This window comes from Vicugna pacos, chromosome 2 (genome assembly GCF_048564905.1).
Source record: "Vicugna pacos chromosome 2, VicPac4, whole genome shotgun sequence".
NCBI classification, from domain to species: domain Eukaryota; kingdom Metazoa; phylum Chordata; class Mammalia; order Artiodactyla; family Camelidae; genus Vicugna; species Vicugna pacos.
In genome coordinates, this window is record NC_132988.1 from 9,258,370 (window position 1) to 9,271,512 (window position 13,143).

The window sequence follows — 13,143 nt, forward strand, 5'->3', positions numbered from 1 at the left end:
ATCCCTGCCCTTAGAAAAGACGATGTCTCTGAGTGATACTAATTAACCGACAAGAAGATAAGCACACGTGGCCTTATTAACACCATATTCTAACCATCATGTTCCAGGATACGGAGAAAGCTGATGCATTTGCAGCTACAGAACTAGCTACATGCAGAGCTGTTAAAATAGACATAGCCACTGTGACTCACTGAAATTCACACGAAGAGGCAAGGAGGCTTCCAGTGGAAAGTCAGTCAGTCAAGTGGTATCTCAGGGGATGGGAACGCATTAAGAAAGTGGGAGAGGCTGAGTAATCAGCAGGGGGAGTTGGCTGGGAAAGAAAAGAGCTGCCTTAGACTCAGGCATTATAAAATGAAATTAAAAAAAAAAAAAGAAACCAAATTTTCTAGTAAATTAAAACTAAGGGCAAGTGTTACTGCTCTATACTCTACCTTTCACGTAAAGGTGGTTCATTAGTTTTTAGATATTCATTTTATGTTGATTGAACTACCACATGGTTTAATGACTTTTCTTATCACCTTTCTTATGCATGTCTTCAGAAACTCATACAAGCTTACACACATTTGTTTCCCATCCAGGTCCAGCTCAGCTCCAGCAATCTTTCTAGGCATCCAGGATACACCCGTGTCACCAAAGGAGAGCAACTAGAGCTGACCCCAGCCTCTTCAAGGGTCTACTTCATGGAAGGAAGCCAGAGATTCTGAGAGATTCTTGAGGTAGACCAGCTCTTCAAGAAGTCCCTGCCACAAATGACACTTGTAGCATTTCCTCAACTCATAGCTATTTCCAAATCTTCTCAGGTCAACTTGATTTACTCAGTGTGTTTTATTGGATCGAAATGGTTTTACCATGGGAACTATTTTACTAACTCAAACTTTATCCATAGCCTTATGAATACTGGTCTCTGCCTAAATAGGCAAACATATTTACAAAACAGAGACAGACTCACAGACCCAGAAAACAAACTTATGGTTACCAGGGGTAAAAAAAGGTGGAGGGATAAAGTGAGAGTTCCAAATTTGCAGATATGAACTATTACATATAAAATAGATAAACAAAAGGTTTCTACTGTATAGCACAGGGAACTATATTCAATATCTTGTAGCAATCTATAATGAAAACGAATATATGTGTGTATACGTATGACAGAACTATTACGCTGTACACCAGAAATTGACACAACATTGTAATCTGACTATACTTTAATTTTAGAAAAAAGAAAAATAAATATCTAAATAACATCAATGAGTGGCAAAACCAGGTCCTGAATAAAGGAAATTTATGTGTTGACTCCAGATCTACAGAAGGACTGATTCTAAAGGAAATGCTTAGTTTCTACACTAAATCTCAGTTGTTCTGTCAGCTCCAATGCCTGAAACTCATGTCTGTTTCTTCAAAGCAGCCCTGACACCCGCCCTGCGATGCTGATTGTTACAAATTAGACCGCCGGTGCTCCCCTGTGGGCAGCCTGCTGGAACCTATAGATTTCCTATTGAGCTGCTAGGGCTGCACTTCAGGTTTGCGTAGGAGCCAATTTAAGCCGATTGGAGCAGTAAATGCAATCCTGCCGCATAGTCAGCCTTGGAACTCTTTCATCAGGATGGATCTGAAGAGGAGGAAGGAATCGCCAGCACACAGAGTGAACGGTGCCACCTGCCAGAAGGCGTGCAGGCTTGGAACTGGCCCCCTTGCCTGCCTGCTCTCCCTCTCGCTTTTCTTGCCTACAAGACTAGGGGGATAACACCTAATTCCCTTGGAAACATGAACTAGAGATAATACATAGGAAATACCTACCATAGTCTGAGATACAATACTGCTTGGTTTTTGTTATTATTATAAAAAGTGAAAGAACTTTGGTTTCGACAGTGTAGAAAGTCAAATATTTTTCTTTATCACAAATATTCAAAACCGAGTCCTTTTAGGGCATTTAATGATTTTAAGATTATTGTGCCCCCTTGTATAACTAAAAGGGAAATCAGTAATAAACATCAAGATGAGTTTTAGGAAGCTTAACAAGTTTCCAATTTTTTCCATTAAGATTACTTTTTTTTTTTCAAGAAATGGTAATAGTCAAAATCATCTGCTTGAAACACATTTTAAGTTTGCCTTAGGATACTCTAGTACTACTTAAAATATACTTTAATCACTTTCGCTTAACAATGTCCATTCTTCCTTGATCTTTTTACTAAGGATTTCAAAAGGAGTCTATGGAACATTTTACTAAGAAAAACTGAGATATTGCCTAAATAGAAAACAGAATGTAAATGTCTATATTGAATATATTGGGTGATCCTTTTGGAGTCCTGAGGTAAATACTGAATTTTTATGACGTGAAAATTAAATCAAAATGTGTGTCTAAAAGCAGAATGGCATCTTGTGAAGAGCCCAGACTTGGACCTGGAGGACCCATTAGAATTTATTCAAAGAACATTTACGGAGTGCTTGCATTATGCCAAACAATGCAAATAACGTGGTGAGCATGACTGTATTGCCTGCCTTCCTGCCGTCCCTGTCTTGTGGGGAAGACAGTCAGTGTACACAAAATTGTGAGGGGTGAAAACAGAAAAGTAAAATGTACTGTGGACTCGGGAGAGAGAGACCAAAACACTTCTAAGGAATCAAGGAAGTCCCTCTGAAGAAGTGCCTTCTTTTTTTACTTTTTAATTTATTGAAGTATAGTCAGTTACAATGTGTCATTCTGCTGTACAGCACAATGTCCCAGTCATGCATATACATACATATATTTGTTTTCACATTCTTTTTTATTATAGGTTACTGTAAGATATTAAATATAGTTCCTTGTGCTATACAATATAAATTTGTTTTTATCTATTTTTATATATAGTAGCTAATATTTGCAAATCTCAAATGTCTAATTTATCCCTTCCTACCCCCTTCCCTCCAGGGTACCATAAAATTGTTTACTATATCCGTGAGTCTGTTTCTGTTTTGTAGATACATTCATTAGTGTCTGTGCCTTTAAAGTAAGACCTGATTGTTCAGAAATGCTAAAGTACAGGGTGGGTAGGGGAGGAGGCAATAGGGGAGGAGGCAGTAGATGAGGCAGAATGGGAAAGTAAACGTTTATTCTACAGAAGAGAGTTTCATAGGGAAGTGACATGACTATGTTGGCCTTTTAAACTGTGTTTCCAGCTAAGGAGTGGAGCATTGATCAGAGGACAGCAAAGGGTGGGTGTAAGGAGATCCACAAAGAGCCCCTTGCAATGGGACATGTAGGGTGTAAACCAAGTGACAGGTATGGAGATGAAGAAGGATAGGATGGTTTGCAAGGCTAGAACTGACAGCTCTGTAAACAAGGGCTTGATGTTCAACAATCAAGATGATAGAGAGAAAGAACAAGAACCAAATATGATGTCCAGATACAAGGTGGAGAAGCTGAGTAGGTAGGGATGCAATTCACCAACCCAGAAAACACGGAAGAATAGAAAGTTTGGGGCTTAAAATGATAAGGGGGCTTAAAAATCTCCAAAGAAAGGTGTCCAGTAGGCAAATACACACATTTGGGTTTCTGTCCTGGAGTCCAGGCTGAGAAAAAGTCTTAAAAAGTGCTTGGCAAAATACAAAGTACATGAACATTCAGTAAGAGTGAATTCTATTTATTAGTAATAGTATTATGAGTAATATTACATCAGTGCATAAAAATGTAACTATTACCAATGCAGAAAAGACTTCCAGAGAACTAAAGCCAATCAAACATTTCAAAAGTTATTTTATTTATTTTGAAATGGTGGTGGAGGGGAGGATATAGCTCAGTGGTAGGACACATGCTTAGCAAGCATCAGGTCCTGGGTTCAATCCCCAGGACCTCCACAAATAAATAAACACCTTCTTCCCCATCCCCCAAAATTAATGAATGGTAAACTTATACCCAATGAAAAGATAAAGGAAAAATTCTGTACTCTTATGCCTCAGAAGGAAGCATCCTAGTCCACTAATTGCTTAACCTCCGGTGAAGTTATCTCCCCTCTAGTTAATCAATTGCTTTTCAAAGTTCTCCAGGCCTTAGCTTAAATCTCTTTTGGTAATGGAGAGTGACATCATCAACATGGCAAGATAAGAGTTTCCTACTATCTTCCCCTTGAAGAACACTGGTTAAGACAATCGTCCAAGGACAAGGAAGCCTTTATGGAAGCCCAGAAATCCAACACAGGAATCCCAGTACACTGTCAGAGAAAAAAAATCCAAAATTGGATGCATGGGAGAGGGTAAGAGGAACAGTTTCACTTTACCCGTGTCAGCCCTCCTCCAAGGCAGTGTTACCCCAATACCAAAGCCAGATAATGACACTACAAGAAGGGGAACCTAGAGGCAAATATCTCCAGCAAATGTAGATGCACTAAGTTGAACAAAACTCTAGCAAACTGAACTCAATGGCACATTCAAAGGATGGTACGCCATGGCCAAGTGAGATTTGCCCCTGGGATGCAAGGATAGTTCCACATCTGCAAATTAATCAACGTAATGCACCACATTAATAAATGAAAGATGCAAACCATATGATCATCACCACATGTGCAGAAAAAGCATCTGACAAAATTCAGCATCCTTTCACGATAAAAACTCAACAAACTGGATATAGAAGGAACATACCTCAACATGACAATGGCCATAGATGATAATCTTACAGCAAATAACATTCTCAGTGGTGAACAGTTGAAATCTTTTCCTCCTCCATGTGGAACAAGACAAGGAAGCCCACTCTCACCACCCCTATTCAACATAGTACTGGAAGTTCTGGACAGAGCAACTAGTCAAGAAAAAAAATCATCCAATCAGAATAGAAGAATTAAAATTGTCTCTGTTTGCAGATGATATCATCTTAAATATATAAAATTCTAAGATTCCACCAAAAAACAGCTACAGGCATACCTCAGAGATATTGCAGGTTCAGCTCCAGACAACAGCAATAAACTGAATACCCAATGAAGTGAGTCACACATTTTTTAGGCTCCCAGTGCATATAGAATGTATGTTTAAAATTTTTGCAAAAGATGAAACTGACAAAAGCTTGATCTCCAGAATATATAAGCAGCTCACATGACGTAATAAGAAAAAAACAAACAACCCAATCCAAAAATGGACAGAAGACCTAAACAAGCAATTCTCCAATGAAAACATACAAATGATCAATAGGCATATGAAAAAAATGCTCAGTATCACTAATTATCAGAGAAATGCAAATCAAAACTACAATGAGGTATCACCTCACACCAGTCAGAATGGCCAGCATTCAAAACTCCACAAATGACAAATGCTGGAGAGGCTGTGGAGAAAAGGGAACCCTCCTACACTGCTGGTGGGAATGCAGTTTGGTGCAGCCACTGTGAAAAACAGTATGGAGATTCCTCAAAAGACTAGGAATAGGCTTACCGTATGACCCAGGAATCCCACTCCTGGGCTTGTATCCAGAAGGAATCCTACTTCAAAAAGACACCTGCACCCCAATGTTCATAGCAGCACTATTTACAATAGACAAGACATGGAAACAGCCTAAATGTCCATCAACAGATGACTGGATAAAGAAGATGTGGTATATTTATACAATGGAATACTACTCAGCCATAAAAATGACAACATAATGCCATTTGCAGCAACATGGTTGTCCCTGGAGAATGTCATTCTAAGTGAAGTAAGCAAGAAAATGAAAGAAAAATACCATATGAGATCACTCATATGTGGAATTTGAAAAGAAAGGAAAAGAAAAAGAAGAGAAAAAGACAAATGAACATAAATACTAAACAGAAACAGACTCATAGACATACAATACAAACTTGTGGTTGCCAGGTAAGGGTGGATGGGAAGGGACAGACTGGGAGTTTGAAATTTGTAGATATTGACAGGTATATATAGAATACATAAACAAGATTATACTGTATAGCACAGGGAAATATATACAAGGTCTTGTGGTAGCTCACGGTGAAAAAGAATGTGACAATGAATATATGTATGTTTATGTATAACTGAAAAATTGTGCTCTACACTGGAAATTGACACATTGTAAACTGACTATAACTCAATAAAATAAAAGTTAAAGAAAGGTATGTTTACACTACACTGCAGTCTATTAAGTGTGTGATAGCATTATGTCTAAAAATCAATGAAACAAAAACAGCACAGATATGTAATGTACAGTGTGGGGAAAATAGTCAATAATGCCTTTGTATGGTGACATATTATAACTAGACTTATCATAATGATCAGTTTGAAATGAATAGAAATATGGAACCACTATGTTGTGTAATAGGAACTAACATAGTGTTGTGGGTCAATTATATTTCCAGCTCAAACAAACAAACAACTCATAGAAAATGAGATCAGATTTGTGCTTTGCAGAGGTGGGAACAGGGTGAGTAATTGAATAAAGGCAGACAAAAGGTACAATCTTCTAGTTATAAGATAAGCACTAGGGGTGCAATGTACAATATGATCAATATAATTAACATTATTGCATGTTATGCCTGAAAGGTGTTACGAGAGTAAATCCTAAGAGTTCTCATCACAAGAGAAAAAGCTTTTGTTTCTTCAGTTTTGAACCTATATGAGATGATGAATTTCCACTGAACTTGTGATAATCACTCCATGATGTATATAAATCAAATTATTATGCTATGTATCTTAAACTTATGTAGTACTGTTATGTCAATTATTATCTTGATAAAACTGGAAGAAAAAACATTAAAAATAGCATTCATTTAAAAAACAATGCTGTTAGAAAAATGGCCCCAATAGAGTTGCTTGATGCAAGTGTTGCCAAGAATGTGGAGAAAAGGGAACCCTTTTGCACTGTTGCTGGGAAGGTAAACGGGTGCAGCCACAATGGAAAACAGTATGGAAGTTCCTCAAAAAATTAAAAATAGAACTACAGTGTGATCTAGCTATCCTTCCTGATATATATTTGAAAGAAATGAAATCAGTAATTTGAAAGATAACTGCGCCCGTCATGTTCACAGCAGCAGTATTCACAATAGCCAAGACACAGAAGCAAACTAAGTGTCCATCAATAGGTTAATGATTAAATAAAAAGTGACATATATATACTATAGCATTATACATATATAATATAGATACACACACAATGGAATATTATTCACCCATAAAAAGAATTAAATCCTGCTATCTTTGACAACATAAATGGATCTAGTGGCTATTTTTACTAAGAGAAATAAGTCAGACAGAAAAAGACAAGTACTGTATGATCTCATATGTGGAATCTAAAAACATTGAATTCATTGAAACAGAGAGCAGAATGGTGGTTTCCAGGGGGTTGGGGTAGGGATACAGAAATCAGGACATGGCCCCAAAGCACAAATTTCCAGTTATAGGATGAATATATTCTGGGGACCTAGTGCACAACAATGGTGACTTTAGTTAACAATACTGTATGACAGGAAAATCTCATTTTATTTTGCTTCACTTTACTGAGCCTCACAGATATATATTATGTGGGAAACCTGCATTGTCAAATAGAGGTTGATATTTTGGTTTTTTAGACATAATGGTATTGCACATTTAATAGACTACAGTACAATATAAATATAACTTTGATGTGTACTATAAACACCCCAGATTCATCTGACCAGCTTTATTGATGTATTTGTTTTATTGTAAGAATCTGGAACTGAACCTGCAATAGCTCTGAAATGTACCTACCGTACTTGAAAGTTGCTTTGAGAGTAGATCTTAAATGTTCACCATGCACAGAGAATAGTAATTATGTGAAATGATGGCTGTGTTAACTAACTTATTGTGATAGTCTTTTCACAATAAATACACTTATCAAATCATCATGTTGTACACCTTAAATTCACACAATGTTATATGTCAGTTATACCTCAATAAAGCTGAAAAAATTAAAATTTTTAAATCTCTTCCATTAATAACAGCCATAAAATGACCAAAAACAAAGCAAAGCAAAACAAAACAAAACAAAACAACAACAAAAAAACCTTAATCACCTGAAAAGGAAAGAATCAAACCAACAATTGGAAAGGTTGGGTTAAATTGTATCTACTTTCTAAGGTCAGTAGCATCCTCTTTGCCTCTTCAGACACGGAAGGTGAGCACGCACGGAAACCACTGGCATGAGGTGACATGAGGATTTCAGTTTTTTTAAGTTTTTCTGCTGTTGAAATTTGTTTTATTTTCCTACTAACTGGACTTTGTTTCCAATAATCTCGTGTTGAGTACTGGTAAGAGGATTGATAGATTATACCAGCCCCATATCTCAGACATCACCCCAAGTTCCAGGAGAAGTGATACAGTCCAGCAAAGACAATAATCCTGAAACTAATGACTCAGGCAACTTGTGAGGTGTGTTGACACGGGAGTTACACTGTTATGAGATCATTTAGAAAAAGATGATGCTCTGGGTATCTACCATTTGTTTTCTCCACAAAGTAAGACCTGCCACAGAAAATTCTGGATTGGAGGACAGACCAGATTCCCAGTTCAGTGTAGAACATCTTACCCTCCTATAAAGCAAGATTGTGTCCATTGACAGATACTGGATAAAGAAGTTGTGTATACACACACACACACACACACACACACACACACTGGAATATTTCTCAGCCATAAAAAATAAAGTAATGCCATTTGCAGCAACATGGATGGACCTGGAGATCATCATTCTAAATGAAGTAAGCCAGAAAGAAAAAGAAAAATACCATATGATATCATTTATATGTGGAATCTAAAAAAAAAACAAAACAAAAACCAGAAATGAACTTATTTACAAAACAGCCACAGACTTACAGACATAGAAAACAAACTTATGGTTACCAGTAGGGGAAGTGGGTGGAAAGGGATAAATTGGGAGTTCGAGATTTGCAGACACTAACTACTGTATATAAAATAGATAAACAAGTTTCTTCTGTATGGCACAGGGAACTATATTTAATATCTTGTAGTAACTTACAATGAAAATAATATGAAAACAAGTATATGTATGTGTATATGTATATGTGTATGTATATGTATGACTGAAACATGATGCTGTACACCAGAAATTGATACAACAATTGTAAACTGTATTTCAATTCAAAGAAAGAGAGTATAAGAGGAAGAAAAACTTTTAAAAAAGCAAGATAATGCATCTATTTTTAGTCAGCAATTATAAGAGGTGATTTTTTTCATTATCCATCATTTATATAGCTAACTCCCCAAAATCATACTCTAGTATTCAATTAAAAAGTCAGCATTTTCAAATTCTTTATCATAAAATTCAGTATTTGATATGCCTTTTTAAAATTGGTTCTGCCTTAATACCACAACTTTCTTATAAAGTGATTCCATATCTCTTGTGAAACATTTTAACTATGAGGAGCACTGTGGTATAACTGGAGCTTTTTGTTTTTTGTTTTTTGTTTTTTGCCAAATACAATGCATCTCTCCTTTTTCTGATACTAATTTGTTGAATTTCATTTGAAGACCTAATGTCCATAATTAGTCCACGTGGGATGCCCAGGACTGCCCACCCCCTCAACCCCACTTACAGGGGTAAATATGACCCAGACAGACTTGGACAAGTAAGGTGTAACATATCCCTAGGACAATGGTTAGCTTAAAAATAGTCACAAGACAGAATCAGATTCAATAGGATTAGTACTGTATTCTGGGATGTGAGGGGATCTGCTAGGAAAAAAAGCCAACAAATTTTCTTTTATGTTTGTCCTCAGAGCAAAAAAACCTGAGACCGATGGCAGCAAGGTTACCACTGGGTCCTGATAACATCACTAGAGCTTCTGGATCAAGCTGTCCTTTGTGCTACTCTGGACTTTTTAGTTACGTAAGTCAGTATTTTACAACTGTTCTTTCTACTCAAGCTAATTTAAGCGCTTTCATCTCTTGTAACTAAAAGAGCCCTAACTGATACTATGTAATTTAATCTTAAGAAAGACATGAAGAAACTTTATAGAGCTAAACAAATTCAATAATATGTTCCTTTGTGGAAAAAAAAAAACCTCATGCACACACCATCTATTCACAGAAAGTATACTCATAATTTTTGTGCATATTTCTTTGAGAATCAATGATAAATATATGATAAAGACAGATGATAGAAGATAGATGATAAGTAGATAGGTAGATAGATGATAGATAGATAGATAATAGATAAATTGATAGAGAGCTGTATTAATTATTCACTGGCTATCTGCCTTTATTGCCAGACATGTGCCAATTCTAATTTCTTCTGGGTTTTTAAAAGTCTGATTTCAAACCTTAGCCTTACACTGCTAAGTCTCAGTTTTCTCATACGTGAAATAAATGTGACAAAATCAGAACCTATCTTTTAAGGTGTGATGAGTTTAAATAAGATAGTGCTTATAAAACTCTGTCTAAAGTGGGTTTTCAGTAAACGTTAGCTGTTAGGTATTACTCATAGACAGCACTAAAGTAAGGACATATTTATTTTCAGTGGAGCTAAAGAAAAATAGTCATAAGTAGGCAAATTACAGTTAGTCTTCTGATCTTATATCATTCTGATTGGACAAAGCAAATCAGACTAGATAAATAGAAGAGTTTTTAATGAAATATAATCTAGTTCCAACCCACCTATATATCTGGCCTTAAATATTTGAATTTGTTATTACCTCTAAAAGATGATTTACTTTTAGCATTCGGTCAAATGAAGAAGTGTTTTGAGAATTCTGGGAAGTTTCCACATTCTCTTTTATTTAATTTGCCAGTTGCACTACATAGCCAACTGTATCTGCAGCAAGACTGAGTTTTTTTGCTACAGACAAATGCAATGACAAAGCATTAGCCATTTTAACTGGAGCCGGTATTTTGGGACAGGCAGAGGAGAGATGGTTTAGAACGTGGGCCTTCTCACGTCCTGATAAGTTTCACCACCACACCTACCAGCACCTATAAAAAAGGAAGCCGCTCCATATGTCCGATTTACCTAATATAAGATTAAATATTCATTGTAGCTCATCCCACATGAAACTCACCTACATCCAGGAGAAAGCTAATTGATTGATAAAGCTAATTTTAAAAGTACTGATACTTTTAAAAAGATATATACAAAATAAAATCAAGATTATATTCTGTCTTTTTAAACATAAAATAATCCATTATTAAAAGTCTGAGATTTTAAACAAATTTGATCTATTTTTTCTTTAGTGCAAATGTGCTGTCAACTGTCATCAGGTTGACTTCCACTTTCAGACAATTCATAACTGAGGGAACATTTAAATCCTGATGTTACAAAAGAAAAAGATTCCCATTTACTCATTAGCATGGATGGAGACTTGATGGTTTGATCTTTGCAGTCCCAACTAAGAAGTACAGGAACTTTAATACAAATAAAATGAAACTAGGAACTAAGAAATGCAGAGATTCACTAAAATGAAAGAAAAATGAGAGCTCTGTGGGATTGACTTTCATTCTTACTGCGACTATAATTTGCATCTCTCCATGTTTCCAGTTCTTTCCAGGAGCAAGTTGAAAGTCTTAGATATGCAGCCTCATGAAGAAATCTGATCAGTCAGATGAGAATGTTCTACAAGCTTTTTTCCCCACAGTCCAACTCATTTTTAGTCCTTATTTCCCCAGGAGAATGAAAATTAGGAGTTTCTTCCTTTCATCCTCTGCTAGAATATCACGGCTGGTGCTGCCAATATTTTTGCCATGAAGATTCTTAACAAAGATGAGTTAACTCCAGCCCTGCTCTCCTTGATTTTTCCTCTCATTATCCGCGGCTTCTTTGTTAAGCCCGGAATCTTTCTGACCATCGATCTGAGAGAAAGAGCTGCACATTTGCCTCTAAGTATACATAATGAGACCTGGTTTCTGGAGCATCTCCTGACGGGGCATCAGGAGGAAAGCTCCCTGGTTCATCAGGTCGGATCAACACACTCACTGAAGCACGGACTTGAGTCCTGTGCATCAGACGTGGCAGGCATGGCTGAGCCTCCATTCTGTTACCAGGCAAAGCGGGCGGAGGAGCCTAAAGTGTCAACTGAAATGTATATGGGGAAAAAGCAAAACATGGATTCTTTCAGTGCCAATAGTCTGTGGGCAGACAACCTCAGCAAGGAAAGATGTCCCCTTGTAGTCTTTGAATTAAACTTTCATCATTACAAATGTTGTAATAATGAATGTCAGTAAATATTGTAAAGTTCATCTGAACTGAACATATATAAATAGCACCTTTATATAAAATAAAAAGCAATGATTTTCATTGTTGAGGTATTATTGACATGTATAATATCACATTAGTGTACAACATAATGATTTGATATTTGTATATATTGCAAAATGGTCATCACAATGTCTAGTTAACATCTGTCACCACACATATTTACATAATTTTTTTCTTTTGATGAAAACTTTTAAGATCTACTATTAGTAACATTCAAATATGCAATACAGTACTATTAGCTGCACTCACCATGCTGTATGTTACATCCCCAGGACTTATTTATCTTTTAACTAGAAATTTGTTTGTACCTTTAATCTCCTTCACCCATCTCATCCATCACCGACCCCTCACCTCTGGCAATCACCAATCTGTTTGAGTTTTCTGGGGTTTTCATTTTTGTTTTAAATACAGGCAAAAGCCAATCTATGGTGACAGAAATCAGGATTGGTATTGTCTCAGGGGAGGAAGCGATAGTAGTGACTGAGAAAGGACCCAAAGGGGAGCTTATGGGGTGTGGACCATATTCCATTTCTTTATTTGGGTTCCATGAATGAGTTTTCTTTGTGATAAGTCATCAAGCTAGACATGTTTCATTTGACACTTTTCTGTAGTTATATCATACTTCAATAAAGATTAACTTTAAATAAAATATTAATAAAATAAAATAAATGCCAATTAGGACTTAATTTTTTAGAATTAGCTTCGTGAAGCCCTTCCTTCCCGAGGAAGCATTTCCAGGAGCTCAATGAGACTGTGCCAACAAAGAGTACAGACTGGAAATCAGGGTACCTGGGTTCTGGTTCCACTCTGCCATAACTAGCTCTCTTACTAGAACAAGTCATGTCGCATGCCTGGCCTTGATGTCTTCTTTGGTGAAAGAAGATATTTAAGCTAGTCTTTAATATTCCTCCCAACTCTAAAAGTCTTTTGGTTCCAAACACTCCCCTAATTAGATGTGCACCAATTACTGA

The 13,143-nt window shown here is 36.5% G+C and overlaps 1 long non-coding RNA gene across 1 annotated transcript; it reads left to right on the top strand.

Annotated features, from left to right (window-relative positions):
• Positions 1-586: 586 nt before the first annotated feature.
• On the top strand, positions 587-12,016 carry LOC140699770 (uncharacterized). The gene is made up of 3 exons (XR_012078005.1): positions 587-719; positions 9,704-9,811; positions 11,456-12,016. It is a non-coding gene; the product is annotated as an uncharacterized lncRNA (long non-coding RNA).
• Positions 12,017-13,143: the final 1,127 nt, after the last annotated feature.